Source organism: Penaeus vannamei, chromosome 17, assembly GCF_042767895.1.
Source record: "Penaeus vannamei isolate JL-2024 chromosome 17, ASM4276789v1, whole genome shotgun sequence".
Lineage (NCBI taxonomy): Eukaryota > Metazoa > Arthropoda > Malacostraca > Decapoda > Penaeidae > Penaeus > Penaeus vannamei.
The window spans coordinates 27,230,073-27,250,072 of NC_091565.1; the positions used below are offsets into that span (position 1 = coordinate 27,230,073).

The following is a 20,000-nucleotide window of genomic DNA, read 5'->3' on the forward strand; positions in this document are numbered from 1 at the left end:
TCTCTGCACTTGGGTTTACTTCACCTTTCTACTTAAGCCCTAGCTCTTGACTACCTCACCGAAGGCCTCTCCACATTGGTGACACCAAAGTGACAACATGAGTACCGACACAGCTACCCTTTTCACCGAAGTGAATGCCGCCTCCATCCTTCTCGCCAAATGAAGCCCTCACATGGTTTCGGCGAGCCAAAACCCAGTTCAGGCTGAAGAACATTGTGAAGGCGGCCATCAAAGCTGACCACATCGTAGCCATCTTACCCGAGGAAGTTTTTCACCGGGTAGCCCCCTGGTTAGACAGCCAGCCAGACGACATTGAAGCAGGAGCTGTTGAAGGAGTTCTCTCTTTCCCCATCTGAGAGGGCGCAATTGACGCCGGTTCATCAACACGGAGACCTCACTCCACTTCCGGTCAACGCAGTCTCCATTCCGGGTCCTACTGAGGTCAACATGTGCCGCCTCACCGGAGATGCCTACTGGGCCATATTCAGCGATTTCCCTGCAGTCTTCAAACCAGAGCTCCGCGGCACCAACCCTGGAGCAGCAGCGATACATGGAGTCTACCACCACATCAAGACGACAGGACCCCCAGTCCATTCTCGTTTCCGTCGCTTGAGGCCTGAGATGTTCCACGCTGCCAAGCTCACCTTCACAGAAATGGTTGTTTGCTCCAAGGCTGCTAGTCCATGGCCATCCCCTCTTCACATGGTCTGGAAACCAAACAACTCGTGGCGCCCTTGTAGCGACTACCAGAGACTCAACCTCATCACGGAACTGGACCATTACCCCATGCCTAACATCAACGACTTGAGGGCCAGCAAAGACAACGCCCTCATATTCTCCAAACTGGACCTTCTCAAGGGAGACTTCCAAGTGCCTGTCCATCCAGATGACGTCCCCATGACGGCTATCATCACCTCATTTGGAAGCTATGTATTGCACTACTCCACCTTCAGGCTCAGGAACAGCAGTGCCACCTTCCAGAGGATGATGGACCAGATCTTTGGCAAGCTCCCATTCTGCGTGGTCTACGTTGACGACATCCTCATTTTTTCACGAAACCACCAGGAACACCAACAGCACGTCCAAACAATCCTGCACCTTCTGAAGCAAAATGGCCTGGTAGTGAGCCCGGACAAATGCATTTTTGGCGCCAGCAGCATCGACTTCTTAGGATACAAGATCCACAGGCCAATAAAGTTAACGCTGTGCTCCAGTTCCCTACGCCAACATCTGTCAAGAGAGTCCAGCAGTTCCTAGGGATGATAAACTACTATCACCGATTCATCCCCGGGGCTGCCAGCATTCTCACCCCCTCCAGGAGGCCGTCGCCGGAAACAAGACATCACTCACCTGGTCCCACGACCAAGAGAAAGCCTTCACAGCTGCAAAAACAGTCTTTGCCAGGGCTACTGTCTTAGCATGGCCTGCCCCCAATGCCCAGCTCTACCTCACAACAGACGCCAGCAAAGTTGCAATAGGAGCTGTCCTGGACAAAACGACAGCCCTTAGCATTCTTCAGCCGAAAGCTCCAACCACCTGAGCGGATGTACAGCACGTTCAACAGAGAGCTCCTAGCAGTTCATCTGGCCGTGCGACACTTCTGCCACATGCTCGAGGGTACGTCACACTATTTTCACAGATCACAAGCTTCTGATCAACGTGCTTTCCAAGTCAGGGGATGCATGGTCAGAACAGCAGCAACATCTCTCAGCCATCGCCGAGACGGGCTGCACGATGTGACACCTCTCAGGCTCCAAGAATCGTCGCCGATTCTCTCTCACGCATCGAGATCTCCTCCATCAAGCTTGGGGTCGACTACAAGGCTCTAGCAGCAGAACAAGAGTGAGACCCCGAGACCATGGCCTACATCACGGCCATTACCAACCTTCACTGGTAGAGTCACCAGTGGAGATACGCCTGTCCTCTGCGACGTCAGCCCCCTCGTACCTACCACATTTCGGAGGGATATCGACCTCATCCATGGACTAGCTCACCCACCCATCCGCAGCACCAAAAAGCTGGTTTCGGAGAAGTTTGTGTGGCACTCCATGATAAGATATCTCCAATATTGGGTAAGGAGCTGCAAGCAGTGCCAGCGTAGCAAAATCCATCGCTACACCAAGCCACCCATCCACGACCTGCCCCAACCCACCCGACGTTTTGGCCATATCCACGTGGACGTCGTTGGACCTCTTCCACCGTCAGAGGGCAAGAGGTACATCTTCACCATCATTGACCGCTCTACTCGCTGGCCTGAGGCCATGCCCATGGAGGATGCAACTACCAGATCCTGCACCCAGGCACTCCTTGGCTTCTGGATCGCCCGGTTTGTTGGGGTCACTCTCCACTTCACAACGGCATACCATCCACAGGCTAATGGAATCATCGAGAGATGGCATCGAACCCTCAAGACGACCCTCACCGCCCGTTGTACCACAGCCACATGGACTTCGAAGCTCCTCAGGTTGCTTCTTGGGTTTAGGACAACGCCTAATGAGGATCTTGCCCATTCTGCAGCCGAGATGGTATATGGCCAGCCCCTCGTCGTGCCCAGAGAATTCTTCCCCCACGACGGCGCGAGCGACACTCAGATAGAGGACCTCCGCCGGGTGGCCCGGCAATTCGCTCCCAGCAGACCAACCCGTCACTCGCATCATCCGTCCTACACAACCGACAGGACTGGATACGACCAAGTTCGTCTTTCTCCGTGACGACACCCACCGCCAGCCACTATCTTGCTCTTACAAGGGTCCTTTCAGGGTCCTCCAGTGCTCCCCCAGAGCTTTCAAGCTACAACTCGAAAGGACGAACAGACTGGGTTACCATAGAGCGCCTAAAGCCAGCATAAATCGATGCCATGGACCACGGAGACGTCACCTACACGAGCTCCGGACGCCATTCTCGCCCTCGCAGGATCCTCGATTTGTAGTCCTTTCTCCCTCGTTAGGGGGAGGCACTGTGGCAGAGGCCACAATCACTTCGGCACCGGCGCTGCCTCTCCGCTTAATTGCCTCAGTCGACAACGGCGCAGCCTCACTAGGCATACTCACCTCACCCCACTTGGCACCGGCGCACCTTGCTCTGCATAATTGCCCCTACGCCGAGTCAGCCGGCAGGCAAGCGTGGCGAGGTCCGCGGTGTTGATTCGCCTTGATTACCTCGCTAAAGGCCTCTCCACAGGAGAACAGGTTGTCAAGGCAGAAGCTGTGGGATTTTGTAAGGATGTCCGATATGTTGGGAGGTCGGTGAAGGGAAAATAGGTGGGGGAAAGCATAAGTGCGGGCTGTAGTAAAGCGTGGACAACAGGACAACAGAATGTGTGGAAATGGAAGAGGGACATTACATAGAGGACATTGGGGCGGGTCAGAGCATGATATTAGGATTGGCGTGTAGCCAATACGAAAGTGTGCGAGGGCCGTCTCCGAACATCTGTTCCGGTGAAATGGAGCTGACCAAGAGAAGATTGATGGTTCTAGAGTATGTAATTTATTATTGTGGAGGCTTGACCAGAAAGATTGCCATCGGATATATAAGAAGGTTTTAAAGTGGGGGTAATAATCTGTGGTGGGAATATGTGAGAAGTGTGGTTGGTGTGATGTGGACATAGCAACGTAGCGTGCTAGAGTGTCTGCCTGTTCATTGCTAGGGCTGGGCAACCAGGCAAATCTGACAGATTTATGGGGTGTCGACACGTAGAACAACCAGTTCTGGATCTTACAGACAAGGGGATTGGTCGAGTGCATAGATTTTATAAGGGTTAATGAAATATGGGAGTCAGTAAAAATAGTAAAGGAGGAAGAAGGGAGTGAGTATATGCGTTTTAAGGCAAAAAGGAATGCATACAGTTCTGCAGATTCAGGAGGGAGAATGTATTTGAAAGTGCGATTTGGGAAGGTTACTGCGAATCCCGCTCCTGAGGTGGATTTGGAACCATCAGTGTAAACATGAATGCTGGAGGAATGGATGGAGACATAGTTAAGGAAATGAGTGAAAAGGATAGAGGGGGATATCTGATTTTGGTGGGTCAGGGAAAACAGAGGAGCAAATATGGGGGTAAGGTATAAGCCATGGAGGAATGGAATGGACAGAAAACGGGAGAGGTCGGAAGTTGGGAAAGGGGGAATGGGAGAGGAGGGTATCTATGCGTACGGAGAAAAGAGTAGATAAACATAGATAAGAGGTAAAGGTAGGAAGCAGGGATTGTGGGATAGTTAGTTTGGTAAGGGAAAGTTGGTGGAATCGAGCATAGCATCGGAGAGCGAAAAGGGCTCGACGTCGAGAGAGGGATGGCTCAATATACAGTCACTCAACTGGAGAGAAGCGGAAGGCGCCTAGGGATAAACGGAGTGGTGGATTGTATCAAGGTGAGCAAGAAGGGAGGTTGAGGCAGAGGAGTAGATATGACTCCATAATCTAGAGTGGAGAGGATCAAGGTAACATGAAGATGGAAGAGAGTTTTGCGATCTGAGCCCCAGGATATGTGAGAACGAGTTTACAAGATTCGGAGGTGGTGTTGAGCTTTTTCTTTAATGTACAAAATATGGTCTCGCCAGGACAATATGGAGTCAAATATAACGCCTAGGAATATGCCAGAAGAAGGGTATTGTAGTGGAGCGTCATATAAGAAAAAGTGGGGGTTGGGGATCTATACGTGAAAGAAAAGGATGGAGAAAGACGGAGGTAGTGAAGCGAAAACCATTGTTAGTGGCCCAAGAAGATACTGATGTTTTGCAGACTGAAGGAATTGACGTTCTGGTATGGATGTGCTAGAGACGTAGATGGTTAACTCATCAACAAAAAGTGATGCCCGGGCTCCTGGTGGTAAGACTGAGACAATGTATGACAATGTATTTACAAGAGGTATTAACACCTCTACTTTATAGTGTAGTTGATTTACAGGTGGCGTCAGTGATACACTTAGTGGCTGTTCTCTTTATTTCTAAGAGTTACAAGCACTAGATATAACGACACAAGAACAGGGTATCTGGCGGTGCAGGAGGAGCGCTTGGCTCAGGTCTGGAGCGACCAGCCCGATCATGGGCCGGCTCGTCGAGGTGTGAGCAGAGAGTGAGTGAGGATGAGGAGAGGTCAAGGTCCCCTTTTATTCTGGCCAGAGGCGTGGCCTCTATATTTAGAAAGAGCGTGGCTTAAGCAAGGGCAGGCAGCGAGTGTGGGGTACGCAAGTGGCGACCCTAGCAGACCACGTGGTCTAGATGTGGACACACGTGGGCAGTATGCTATGAATGCATGTATTGCACCCTACAGTATTAAACACACTTCCTTTTGGGACGCCTTCGAACTGAGGAAAGGATGATGATGTGGAAGAGGCAATTTTGACCTGGAAATTACGTTTGGAAAGGAAAGATTTTATGAAGACACCCATGTTTCCACATATACCTAGGGAGGACAATTGTTGGAGAATATGGTACCGCCATGCGGTATCATGCTTTTTCCAGGTCAAAGAATATGGCTAATATGGATTTGTGGCGTGCAAATGCAGATGTAATATATGTCTCGAAATGGGCAAAGGGGTCTGCTGTACTTCGGGCACGGCGGAAACCAAACTGGGAAGGAGAGAGAATATGAGATTCAAGATACCACATTAAGCGGAAGTTAATCATTCATTCTAGTAGCTTGCACAAGCAGCTAGTTGGAGCGATGAGGGAGGGTACCTGATTTATTGGGTTTTAAGGTAGGATAAAAGCTTCTCACCAATGAGAAGGAAAATTTCCTGACGTCCATATGTGGTTGAAAATAGTTAAAAGGAGGGGAAGAGAGGAAGATGGAAGATGTTGGAGCATACGATAGTGAATACCGTCAGAGCCTTCATGAGTGTTGCGGCACGACTGTAATGCAGCGTTGAGTTCAGAAGAAGAAAAAGGTGCATTATAGGATTCATCATAGTACAGGGTGAAGGTGATGGGGTGCGTTCCTGGATGGTCTTAATGGAAGAAAAGTGTGGGGAAAGGTGAGAGCCACTACTGACCTGGATAAAATAGTCGCCCAGTTCATTAGCTATTTGGATAGGATCAGAGATGAGAGTATCTTGAATATGGAAGACGGGTCAGGATGGGGGGATGTTTGCCTGATAATTTATGGTTCCGAACGCCAAACAGCTGAAATAGATGTAGATGTAATTGAGGAAACATAATTTTGCCAGCTATTTGGAGGAATAGCTGGCAGATTATACAGCGAAGATGGGCAGATTCTCTTGTAAAGATGAGGGCTGATAGCTGGTAAGGGGTGCCTCGTTTGTAGCTGTTCCAGGCTGATCGTTTTCAGCGAAGCGCTTTGGTGCAATCAGAATTCCACCATGGAACACATTTGGAGGTAAAAGGTCTTGAAGTTCGAGGAATGGCTGTATAGGCAGCTTTTAGGATCGCGGTTGTAAAACATTGTAACATATCTGAAATAGGTGGAAAGGGGGGTGGAGGGATAGGTATAGTAGAGTGAAGTGAAAGTATGCCAGTCAGCTGTATCAAAGCACCAGCATAGGGGATTAGGAAGTGGTACATATGAAGTAGGAGAAAGGATTACTGAGAAGTGGTCACTACAGGGGAAGTGGTCTAGAACTGACCAATGGAAATCTAAATGAAGAGAAGGGGAGTACAGAGAGAGGTCAAGGCCGGAAAAGGATTGCGATCTGAATTAAGAATAATTAGGTTATTTTTCTAGAGATCGGCCTCGGGAGGTGGTGATAGCATCACCCCAGAGTCTGGCGGCAGATGAAATCAGGCAATGAGATGAGATGGGAAGGGGGGAAGTAGACTGAAATCACTGTGATCCAGCGGCGAAGAAAGATGCGAATAACTGTGCACGGGACAGTGGTTTGTAAGGGAGGTATGACAGGTGTTTTATGATGGATAAGTATAGACGAGACATAAAGGGAGTGTGAGGAAGAGATAAAATGGTAATTGGGAATTGGTGTAAGGAAAGTCTCTTGGAGGCAGATAATGGATGGATTATAAGAAGCAAGGATATAACGAAGGTCTGGTCTGTGAGAACAGAAACCGCGAATATTCCAATGTAGGATAGCTATAGCTTATGAGTGATATCGCATACGGTTCGTGTTGGGGAATCTGGGGTGGGCGGGGGAAGCTAAGGGGTATGATAAGGAATTAGAGGGAGGGGGGTTGTTATAGTATCAGGAAGGGTATCAGGTGGTGGGAAGGTCTGGGAAAGGGCATTGTTGTGACATGAGTGATTCACGTGTGTATCCAGGAGGGAGTGGAAAGGATAGAGGGGATGGAGGGAGGGTTAATGTACGTGTTGTTGGAGCTGAGGGGGATGGGTTGTGTTGGGAGGGAGTAGGAAGAAGTGGTGTGGGGGGAATATTAGTAGTAGGAGGATGGATAGCGGAAGGATGGATAGTAGGAGTTGAAAGGGGTGTGTTGTGTTGAGAGGGAGTAAGAGGAAGGGGTGTAGGGGGAATATGAACAGGAGGGAAATATATATATATCGGCAGTCACTTCGAGTGTGGAGGGAGCATGAGTTGTGGAATTTTGCCTCAAGCATATAGCTTGCAATATCTTCCACAGTTTCTGCAGTGGAGTTGGCTGGAGAGTTTTGTGAGAAAAAGGTTTTCTGCGGGGGGGAAGAGGAGACTGGTGTCTGAGGGATAAAGGTAAAAAGGTAGGTGGAGGTGTGTGCGGTAGGGGAAGAAGGGGTGGAACGTTAAGTCTGTCTGCTGCAGGTAGTGCGGGGAGGGAAAGGGGATGGTGATGGGGCTATAGTGGAGGGGGAGGGGCTGAGCGAGTGACATTACTAGAGTAGGGAGTATGAGAGAAACCTTGTCGGTGTGCTTCCTGTTTGGCTTCATGTAGAGTGGGGCCATTTTTGTGTCTGAGTTGCTACCTCAGACTCAAACTTGAAAGTGGGACCTCTATAAATGGTTAATGGTTAATGGTTAAGATAAATGTGCTAGACATCTAAGGTCATATAGCACTATAGGAAAGTATAGTAAAGAGGGATGTCAGGTGACAGTTGTTATGTGTCAACTATCTAGAATAGTGTTGAGAGGTTGAGGATGAGGGAAAAGATTATGGTGGTTTAGGTAAGGGAGTTAGATCAAGTGAAGGATATTTATGTGTCTGAGGAAGGAGAACAGGTTGTCGAGGCAGAAGCAATGGGATGGGATGGGGAGAAGTAGACTGAAATCACTGTGATCCAGCGGCGAAGAAAGATGCGAATAGCTGTGCACGGGACAGAAGTTTGTATGGGAGGTATGACATAAGGTGTTTTATGATGGATAAGTATAGACGAGACATAAAGGGAGTGTGGGGAAGAGATAAAATGGTAATTAGGAATTGGAATAGGAGGGTGTGTGAGGAAAGTCTCTTGGAGGCAGATAATAGATGGATTATAAGAAGCAAGGATATGACGTAGGTCTGATCTATGAGAGCGGAAACCGCGAATATTCCAATGTAGGAGAGCTATATCCTAGTTGATTTATGAATGATAACACATTTACGTGTTGGGGAATTTGAAGGGGAAGGAGCTAGGGGGTGTAAGGGTGGGATATTAGGAGGTAGGGAGTCTGGAGAAGGGCATTGTTGTGCCATGAGTGATTCTCGTGTGTATCCTGGAGGGAGTGCAAAGGATAGAGGGGATGGAGGGAGGGAGAATGTGCCTATAGTTGAGGTTGAAGGGGGTGGGTTGTGTTGGGAGGGAGTAGATGTGTGGGGAGTGTTAGTGTTAGGAGGATGAATATCAGAAGGAGGGATAGTTGGAGTTGAAGGGGGTGTGTTGTCTTGGGAGGGATTAGGAGGAAAGGGTGTAGGGGTGCTGTGAGTAAGAGGGGGATGCATATCAGGAGGATGGGTATTGGGAGGATGGATATCAGTGGTGGTTGGGATTGAGGGGGTTAGGTTGTGTTGGGAGGGAGTAGGAGGAAGGGGTGTAGGGGGAATATTAGTAGGAGGGTTATGAATATCGGCAACCACTTCAAGTGTGGAAGGAACATGAGTTATGGGATTTTGTGTCTCAAGCATATAGCTTTGAATGTCATCCATTGTTTCTGCAGTGGAGTTTGTTGGAGAGTTTTGTGAGAAGGTAATTGTTTCTGCAATGGAATTGGTTGGAGAGTTTTGTGGAATAAAGGTTTTCTTATGAGGGGGGGAAGAGGAGACTGGTGTCTCAGGAACAAAGGTATAGGTAGGTGGAGGTGATTGTGCTGTAGGGGAAGAAGGGTTAGAACGTTTAGTCTGTCTACTGCGGATAGTGCGGGGAGGGAGAGGGGTTGGTGTTGGGGCTGTAGTTGAGATAGGAGCTGTGGTTGAGATTGGGGTGTCTGGGTTTAGAGTGGCAAAGGAATTGGTCTGAGGGACGTAGAATGTAGAAGTGGAAATGGGGACATTTTTGGGTGGAGGGGGAAGGGCTGAGCGGACGATGTTGCTAGAATATGGAGTATGAGAGAAACCTTGTCGACGTGCTTCCTGTCTGGCTTCACGTAAAGTGAGACCATTTTTGTATCTGAGAGTTGCTACCTCAGATTCAAATTTGTAAGTGGGACAGCCTCTATAAAATACATTATGGGGGCCGCCGCAGTTAGCACATGTTCGTGTTTGTGCTGAGCAGTTTGATCGATTATGACCAGGTTGGGCACATATGGGGCATCGGTCTGTGGAACGGCAATGTTTGGCAGGATGTCCAAAGCGCCAACAGTTTTGACATTGACGTGGAGGGGGTTGGTATGGTCGAACAGGGAGGGATTGTCCACCAATGTAGATACGTAAGGGAAGGTCATGAGTACAGAAGGTAATTTTGGCAATATTGGTTGGATTCTTTCGTTGACCTTTAGGAGGAATGGTGTAGCAATGTACTGATTTCACATCTTGGTCTTTGAGGCATCCTAATAAGTCTTCTCCACAGTCTGACCAATCTTTGGTATCGACTGGGCAGTTTGCTGGGGAGAGAGAGACAGTTCCGGTACAAGTATTAAGGGTTGGATGAGGTTCTGCAGGAATGGGGTTGCCAGAATGATCAGTTAAATTTGACAGTGCTATAGATTCAGTTTCTGATCTGACTGTTACCAGACGGGAGCGATCGCGTCTGGTATAGAAAGGGACTCTACCTACTTGTTTTTGGAGGCATTGTTGAAAGAGAAGAGTGTTGCCTGAGTAAGGAGCTGTAGCAGGGATCACGAAAAATCGGTCCCATTTAGCTGGGCTAAACAGAGTATTTAAGATATCTGTAGGGTTGGCGGTGGTGGATAGTCGGGGACGTGTGGAAGAGGGAGTATTACGGAATGATGGAGAATAAGGTTGCAAGGTAGTAATAAGGGAGGATTGGTTGTTTGATGAAGGTTGCAGGGGTGGAGTTGAATTTGAGGAAGTTGGGTGGGTAGGAATGTCTTCTGGAGATTGATTCTCTGCTTGGGTGGGTAATGCACTAGTAGGCATTGAGGAGTGGGCAGTAGTTTCAGTGTTCGGAGCCGTGGTCAAAGGAGAGCCTGGGTTGGGGCTATTTGAGAAAGGGGCTAGCCTCATAGCCTCTAATAAAGGGATTACATTCTCATTACTGGTCATGGGGAACCTGGATTATGTAAATAGGCCTATTCGGTCCACCTCCTTTCGCTACTGAAGGTAAGGGCTAGATTAGTCAGGAGTACCATGCCCATAGTTCCCGCAGGCCGTTCAGGACTGGCACTAGGTCAGCCTTTCATCCTCTCAGCACGGCTCTCACACCTTAGGAAGTAGATAGCAGAAGGGGATGGAGAAGAGACGGAAACAAAGGCTGGAGAAAAAAAAAGACCATGCAAAATTAGTTGAGTCGAGGGCTGAGGCCCTAGGCAGGGGAGATCCCTGTATTGGGTCTCAGTCTTCGTCTCCTAAGCCCCCCCACGACAACAACGGGCAAGGGATTGGGGGGGGACCTCTATAAAAAAAACATTATGGGGGCCGCCGCAGTTAGCCCCCATGTGCGTGTTTGTGCAGAGCAGGGTTGTGCAGGGTTGGGCACATAAAGGGCATCGGTCTGTGGAACGGCAGTGTTTGGCAGGATGTCCAAAGCACCAAGAGTCTTGACATTGTTGGTATATGCCCAATAATGTAGATACGAAAAGGAAGGTCATGTGTACTGAAGGTAATTTTGGTAATGTTAGTGGATTTCTTTCGATGACCTCTTGGAGGAATGGTGTAGCAATGTACTGATTTCACGTCTTGGTCTTTGAGGCAGCCGAGTAAGTCTTCTCCACAGTCTGACCTATCTTTGGTATCGACTGGGCAGTTTGCTGGGGGGATAGAGACAATTCCGGTACAAGTATTAAGAGTTGGATGAGGTTCTGCAGGAATGGGGTTGCCAGAATAATCAGTTATATTTTGGAAATGTTATCGTTTCAGTTTCAGGTGTTACTGGTACGAGACGGGAGCGATCGCGTCTGGTATGGAAAGGGACTCTGCCCACTTGTTTTTGGAGGCATTGTTGAAAGAGAGGAGTGTTGCCTGAGTAAGGTGCTGTAGCGGGGATCACGAAATTCGATCCCACTTAGCTGGGCTAAACAGAGTATTTAAGATATCTGTAGGGTTGGTGGTGGTAGAAGGACTGGGACGTGTGGAAGAGGGAGTGTTGTTGAGAGGGGTAGTATTATGGAGAGGAGGAGAATAAGGCTGTAAAGGAGGTTGGGGTGTTTGATGAAGAAGGTTGTAGGGGTAGAGGTGATGAAGTTGAAGTTGGGAGAGTAGGAATGTCTTCTGGAGATTGAGTCTCGGCTTGGGTTGGTAATGCACTCGTAGGCATTGAGGAGTGGGTAGTAGTTTCCGTGTTCAGTCGTGGTCAAAGGAGAGCCTGGGGTCGAGGAGCCGGTAGTCTGAATTGGTAGGGGCTATTTGATGAAGGGGCAAGCCTCATTGCCTCTAATATGGATATTACTTCATTACTGGCCATGGGAAGCCTTGATTATGCAGGGGAAATAAACAGTCCACCCCCTCATTGCCCTTTTAGGGGGTAAGGGCTAGACAACTAAAACAAGGGAATACTGTACCCATGGTTCCCGCGGGCTATTCAGGACTGGCACAAGGTCAGCCTTTCATCCTTTCAGCACAGCTCTTACACCTTAAGAAGTAGATAGTAGAAGAGGTTGGAGAAGGGACGGAAACAGAAAGCTGGAGGGAGGAAAGGCCATGCAAAATTAGTCGAGTCGAGGGCTGAGGCTCTAGGCAGGAGAGATGCTATTTAACTTCCTGCCTTGCAAATATTCGTTTTAAGGCATACAATCTATCGATTTAAACTTGATTTCCACTTATTACTACTGACGCGAAATTTTGAATTCATAAACAAACAGTATCAGTATGTGAATACACTAAAGGAATATAATAATGCATTGTCCTTACTGATTTTACGTATACTCTTCCATTACATCTACAATATGGTATATATTACCCGTATTAACTGATATTCCTTTTCAATTGTTTATATTGCATCAAACTGAAATCCTCTTCAGCTTAGTCGACACATATTATTACAAGTGAAAATACCTTTTTGGAATAATGAAAACTCAACATTTATCACATATACAAATTTATTATGACAAAGTGGTGCCGCGGCCATCTTGACTTTGGACGCGGTTTTGTCTTGCTGTTGTACGTGTGTCTGTATATATGTGTGTCTGTGTGATGTTGTGGATGGTTGAGAAGAGGGGGAGGAGAGGAAACCCGGTTGAAAGACGCCCTCACACTGGAGAAGACTTTCTACACCGGCAACCGCTCTCAGAATCAAAAAAGTTAGCAAGTTGTAAAATTCTCGTGGCTCGCTGAGTATCGAGCCCGGAGTAAATGAAGGCATAAACACCCTTGTTTGTAAAGGCATATGACAATTCATCTGTCAACATATTTTTCTCAAGGAATGTCTATGACGGTGTAATACAGTTTAAATGGAAAAGTAAGTGCTTTATTGTTTGAATGGTGATCCCCCAACCTGGTTCAGTGCCAGCATCCCTAAATGTTTTTGAAACGTGTTGTCCATGCCTTCCAACCAGCAATCAGCAGTCATTGTATATACTAAAATAATGGTACCACTTCCTAATAAATCTACCCCTTTAAAGCCTTTGATTTGACGGTATAAAAGCAAGTGTATTGTTTTTCTTTAAAAGGTCAGCAACTACAATCCAGACATTAAATATAATACCTTAACTGCTTTTTACTTTACTGTTATGCAGGCATTTGTTGCATTAAATAAAATTCAAATTTGGTATTTTTAGTTCAAATATTAGACTTCCACCCAATGTCTATTTTACTGTTAAATACTATAATGCACTATATTCTACTACATACCTACTTTTTTGAAAATTATGGGAATGTGTGGTATCTAAAATTAACCAACATGGACCAAGTCACTATATACAATAAGTCAAACAACCCTTCCATGAAGGTAGTTGATGGATAATGACCGGAATAAGCACTGCAAAAAGCATAATCCACAAATCACAGCTGAAGAAAATACTGCTGACTGATAATGAATAACAATACACACAAACTTTAGGACCATTATCACATACAGAAATCAAGCAAAATACCAACTGCAGGGGTAGAGGAAGAACCAACATGTCAAAGGGAAAGATATGTTTTGTAGCTGCATGAAATGACACTACAAGAGAGGAATTACATTTTTGGCCATAGTAGACATGGCTCCTCTCATATTTCTTGAAATTCACACGCACACCCACACCCAAAGACACACACAAACACGCACATACGGCTGCTGTTGCTGGTCTGTGTGACATACACAGAGATATCCCTATACTAGGGCACCTCTACATGAAATTACGGAAGGACCTGTATTTGTGCCGTGACCCAACCTTCTGACTCAAATTCTGGATTTCTTTGTTTTGTATACACTTTGTTCTTGGAGGGTTGTTAAAAATAAATATAATTGCACATAATCTGATCTGTGAGACTAGAAGCTACTGTTGGTCTGGTTCCAAAGAGCAGAATATGGCCATGCACAAACAGGTTCTTCCATCAGATGCTGGTACAAAACAAAGGATCTCAACTCATCTGGACTCCACAACACAAGGTTACACCACCAATTTTTCCTTGTACTGTCATTGTATCAAAATTAATCCAAATTTAATATTTTCACGGCAATGACAGTAGATAAGTCAAATAAACATGAACATAGCGCAACAAAATGCAGATGTATTACAATCAAAATTTCATAGAGATTCAAAAATTCAAAGTAATACAGAATAATTTTTCCTCAATATACAAACAAGACATCTGATGAGGTAATCCATATATATCCCTAGTCCCAATATCTGTTATGAAAGGATATGCAAGTTCTGAACACCCTAAAAAAGGTCATTCTGTATGCTATGGCAAGGATATTAGAGCCTACAGTATTTGTATCGTCAACCAGGTGTTCAGAAACTAGACATTCCTATCATAACTACTTGCTTATAAGTGATATGTACTACAATTCTAGAGTGAAAACCCAGTATTTCTACCAAAAGATAAAAGATATGAATTTGAAGAGATGAAAAGACAAAATAATAATAATAATAATAATAATAATAATAATAATAATAAAAATAAAAAATTCAATCTTTGGTTTTTTATTCCTATACAGTTTGTAAGGGAACATGTACCTTCTTTATTTTTGCAATAAACAAATAACAATTTTGTAAACAGGCAAGAAAACTATGAAAATGACCTTCATCCTTGGACTCCTGGTGGCTTTCTGACAGTGAATCAATCCCTCTCACACCATAAATGATCAAGATTTAAAAGTTTTGTAGCCACCAGAAGAGAGAAAGCAAGTCTTCTTAATAAAACACCAGTTGGGACTGTTCAATACCTTTTTGCATGAATTTATGGTTAAGGCCAGTGTTGTGTTACATTTCATATGTCAACTGTTGAAGAAAGAAAAAGAAAAAAAATCATATTAACTTCATGTTACCATATCAACATATGCACAATGGCAATGACATTATGAGTTGCAATTATTCACATTTTTTATGATGATAATACAATAAATAAGCTGATAATTATAATGGTTACTTATGATAAATCATGATAAAAGCAGACACAATTTTGACACACTTTTCATACAAGTCATTATCCCTAAATGCAAACATCCAACTAATTTCATCAATTCTTTAAAAGAAATGCTTTTCTTGAAACACATAAATGTTTGAAGTTATCATCATTCAGGTACCCTGGGATGGCAAATTAGAAGATACTTGTCCACAGAATGACCGGCCAAAGCTCTCCAAAAGCATTTCAACCTGGCATTAATAAGAAATGGGGAGGGGCTGATTCAATTCATAATATGACGGTGAATATCAAGTAGGCATTAGAACTTTAAGAGACCCTTTATGAGGTTTTTAAAAAGAAGCTTTTTTTTCAAGGTCTTCATTCCTGATTTCAACCAAATCAAACCATGAAATAAACATTTAAAACATATATATATATATGTATATATATATATATAAACATTTCAACATTACACCGCATTAATACATTGTAACAGGGGGGGTGGGTGGGTGGGTGGGAGGGGGGAGGGGGTAGGTAGATAGGCAGCTAACCTATATTAAAAAGATTATTCAATGCAACCTAAAGCAAAAGTCATATTAATTGAGCTATAAAAGTGCAACAAATTGGTGGCAAAATATTAATAAACCAACCAACACACCCAAAACTCAGACTCGATACCACGAGCAAGGGGCGTATCAAAAAGCACTGTTCCTAAGGTTTATAATCATATACTAAAATAGTGGGGTTGGGGTTAGTAGGGAATATCATCATAATTTTTATATAATTTTTTTTTTTAATTGAAGTATAATTTTTTTGTTGTAACAATAATAATGACCTTGATCTTAAATGTGTCATTACTGAATATCCTGTAATTGTACAAGCCCATTAGAATCAAAACTTGGGAAATCTAAACATAAATCAAATATACCAAACCTATAGTAGTGATAGCCCCTCAAAAACCATAAAAAATGGTATTTAAAACTCAGGATTAAAACTAAACTGTCAATCAAAGAATCCTTCAAAACTATCCTAGGATACTGTAAATGGTAGGACATCCTAGCAAACTAAGGAACTAATACCTTGCTACACTCTACAGCACATCTTCCACCATATATTTGGAAATGTTGACGACCCACCTCACAAGAGTTTTCTACATGATTGCTTAGTGTTAGAAAAATTTCCTCTAGATAGTGCAAGACTGAGTGCCATAAGTATAGTCAATACAAAACATATGAGGTTAGGGAGTCAACAACCACGGAGGTTGAACTTTGCTGCAGACTGCGAGTAAAATATTTATACCACTCTACACCCAGAGGACCTTATCTATAAAAAACACAATCCAGTGTTTCAGTTGAACTACATTTTGCAAGATGGACAATAGGCATTTAATCATATAGCGCAGAGCACGTGGAAAATTGAAAATGGTCACAGGTCACCTTTAGGAGTGAGAGACCAAGAGACTGGTCTACGTTGCCAAAGCAGCACTAAGAGAACATTGTTTTTAAGACCCAGTAATGCTACAAAAAGTTTGTAAAGAATTTATTCTGGCTCTGTATCCCTTTACCAATTTTGCATGGGTATCATTTGCAACTGTTGCTTCTTGACGTGGTCTAAAGCACTCTGTGGCAACGCCTCCAGACCCTTAACATCTAGCAAAGTCACTGGAAAAAGTGAAATTCTTAAGTCGTAAAAAGTTAATGGTTCCTAACTACCACAATTCAGGAAATCTAGTATGGAGAGGGGGAGGAAATTTTAATGGTCTTGAAGCATGACAATGAAACATGTTAATTGTATGCCTACTGAATACTAACGAAGAATGTTGAGAAACATTTAGCATTTAGGATACTTGTGTTATCTATAATCATGAAACACACATTACAATATCTTACAAAGTCTTTACATACCCTAACTGACCCAAAATATTACATTCATAATTATATTTACATTCTCAAGAAAAATAGATACGTACACATATAATCTTGTTTTTGTGTACTACATCCGTGTACTACAGCAATGTACTACATCAGTGTACTACAACAGTGTACTGCAATCAACTCTTATAGTGTTTTGTGAGGGTTATGACTAACGTTGGGCAACAGTTTCACGTTACTCGTTATACTGCGGCCAGACGATCACCTGACTGGTGGAAAGTGACTCCGTGCAGCAAATCAAAAATATTTTTTACTATATGGACAGAGACTGATGCATGGCCATGAATCAATTTATGACACTTTTTTTTTTTGTTTTTGTATTCCAGGATAAGTAGATACAAAGGTCAAAAAAGCTACTGTGCAGAGCCATTACCCAGCAATCAATATTGGCCATCCGTCACATCTTCTAAAATACTAGAGCTTAGGCACTCTAAATACAAACATCACATGTGTAGGGCTGTTATGTAGGTGCCGATAACTGAGCACCGGAACTACTAATAACCTAAACTGGACCAAATTGATGAGTTGTGTACAATATCCCAACAGTCACATCTTCCCTCCTGACAGGCCAACTCCTGATAATGGTGAGTGGTCCACATGGTGCATGAAGGGGTCTCTAGACAACCTGGAAGCTGACTGCACAACAGCCAATGGCTTCATATGACTACTTTTACATAAGGGGAAACTCACTCTGCGTCTGGATAAACTTTGGTTGAATTTCAAGAAAATTTACATCTGAAAAAGGACAAGGCTATTCGTCATGCTGTTCAATCACTTCAATCAAACTGCAACAAATATGATTCAGCTACTTTATCAACAATTTCTAAATCTTCTGGTCACATTAAAGATGCTTGTCAATAATCTGGTCACATTAAAGATGCCTGTCAATACATATCTTTTATCAATAAAAATTCAATAAGTAAAAATGAATACAATTAAAAAACTCAAATCCATATATGTACTAGACAGAGCTTGAGACGGATATCAATTACTTTCAAAACTCTGCAGTCCAGCTTGACGAAGAGTTGGTCCATTGAGACATGTCAAAGACCCTATACACACACCAAAGCTTGGCACCTTCAAGAAGACCTTGGGAATTGTTGCCCCACACACAAAGGTCTGGGTCGAGGTCTGTGATGAACTGTATCTAATCACAACATTGGGATCAGAAACTGAACAGAACCACGACCCTATACATGTTAGGGCCTAATGAAAACGCAGGCACGGCCCCCCTCCCACTTTAAAATTCACAGTCATCACCTGCTACACAACACTGTCCCTTATATATTAGTTCTTTATGACAAATTCACCCAATTCAGATACTAAAAATATAAGCTTTCACATACACATCAAAGCTTGATCTTAGAAGTAAATGTTAACCTTAAAAAATTAAATATTATACTATGCTTAAGATCAAAGGTAATCAATTAAAGAAACATTAAAAGTTCTCCAAAGAAACATTAAAAATAAAATTCCCAATAACAGTTAGCAGTGAATAGTGAACCTCAAAAGAGGTGGAGTGTGGGAGGGGGGTTGGGGGAATGGCAGTAAGCCTGAACGTGCTATTTGCTTCTCCCGGGTGTATAGACCTTGGTCAAGAAACAAGCACAAAAACCATGCAGAGGATTCTCCGAGATATAAAGAGAAGGTATCACACTCCAGACATAAATAACACCTTTACACATAGGGAAGAAGTTCAAGAAAGCGTATATGTTAATAGAGATCAAACAAACCTGTGGACAAACACCAAACGTGGTGCAGCCGGTGGGCATCACACCACATCCAGCAATTCTACTTGGCTCTCAACTTCCCACACTTTATGGAAGGGAAGGGGAGTGCTGTTGAAATGCCAACTATGGCGCATTTTCCCTCGGCCTCATCGGCTATAAACACAATACTACTCATGCTACACATTAAGTCTACGTACAGACCATTGTCAAAACCCTTTCCCCTTAAAAAATTATCAAACATATTCAATTTATGCTTGGTAAAACACAAAATAAATATACACAACGTCAAGCATGGCTCACTGAAAAACCTCGGCATTCTGTGAACCAGTTCCCAGTCACTTAGTAGCCAATAGGATTATTAGCCGAGCTCCACAGATGGCTCATCACTTTAGCTTCAACAAAAAACTCACACTTGATAACGATATCAAGTCCAACACAAAACGAACTATAACTTCTTTGGGTGACTGAAAAGTTTAAAAATGTAGCTGATAAATTATTTCCTTTTATGCAATACAGGATGTGCTCCAAAGAAGCTAACACAAACACTCCATATCCATTCTTCATTACCAGTGTAGTGTTCACCCACTGGCTGTTGCTCATGTTTCACACAAAATGATAAAAATAAAAACTAGCTACAGTCTTCTCATTTGTCAACAATATGCCGACAGTATTTCCGCCCTTAGGACGGCCAACGCACAGTTATAATGCTTGTCAAGGTTATGGTCATCATGAGACAGGCGCACACTTGTACATGCACTAGTTCTACACACAGATATGGGGCCTATACTGCTGCTGATGCTATTGTATCAAGAGAAATGCTCAAACAAATTCTATTGGCCCCCAAATCAGTAATCACAGGGGAGTAATTATATGGTAGAGCTCAGTACCCATGAATATATCTGACACTAAGTCCTTGCACACTTCTGAAGCTTACTTAAAATTTGTAGACACTATTTTTTGGCTGTGAACCCCATACACTTGGCACCAAAATAATGGTCTTGTTTCAACAAAGGTATTCCAGAGTTTCTCTTTTGCTTTTATCTAAACTAGTCTAAGTCTAGCCACCCTGGTATATCCTTTGCTGAAGATGTGGTTGATCTTCATAGTGCAGTAGCTTCCTCTTGAGGGTGAGAAGGAAGGAATGGGGCAAATTTGCCCCATAGATCCATCCCTACCTCATCACAACCCTGCACTACTACACTCAGTTACTCTCCAGGAACTCCAATATACCCACTCCCACTGCCCAAATCTCATGTGCTGGGCAACATAAATTCTCTTTTCCTCTTTTCTTTTATTTATTTCTTTTTTTCCTGTATGTCATTTTCTTGGCTCATTTTGGATCTTCTGGGCCTATTTTATTCTCACAAATT

The 20,000-nt window shown here is 44.0% G+C and overlaps 1 protein-coding gene across 1 annotated transcript in view; it reads right to left on the bottom strand.

Moving 5' to 3' along the window:
• Positions 1 to 12,499: 12,499 nt before the first annotated feature.
• Positions 12,500 to 20,000, bottom strand: part of LOC113808201 (uncharacterized) — a gene marked incomplete at its 5' end in the record, with an annotated part of 8,328 nt that continues 827 nt past the window's right edge. The window contains 1 exon segment of the mRNA XM_027359545.2: positions 12,500 to 20,000. This exon segment is cut by the window's right edge and continues 226 nt beyond it.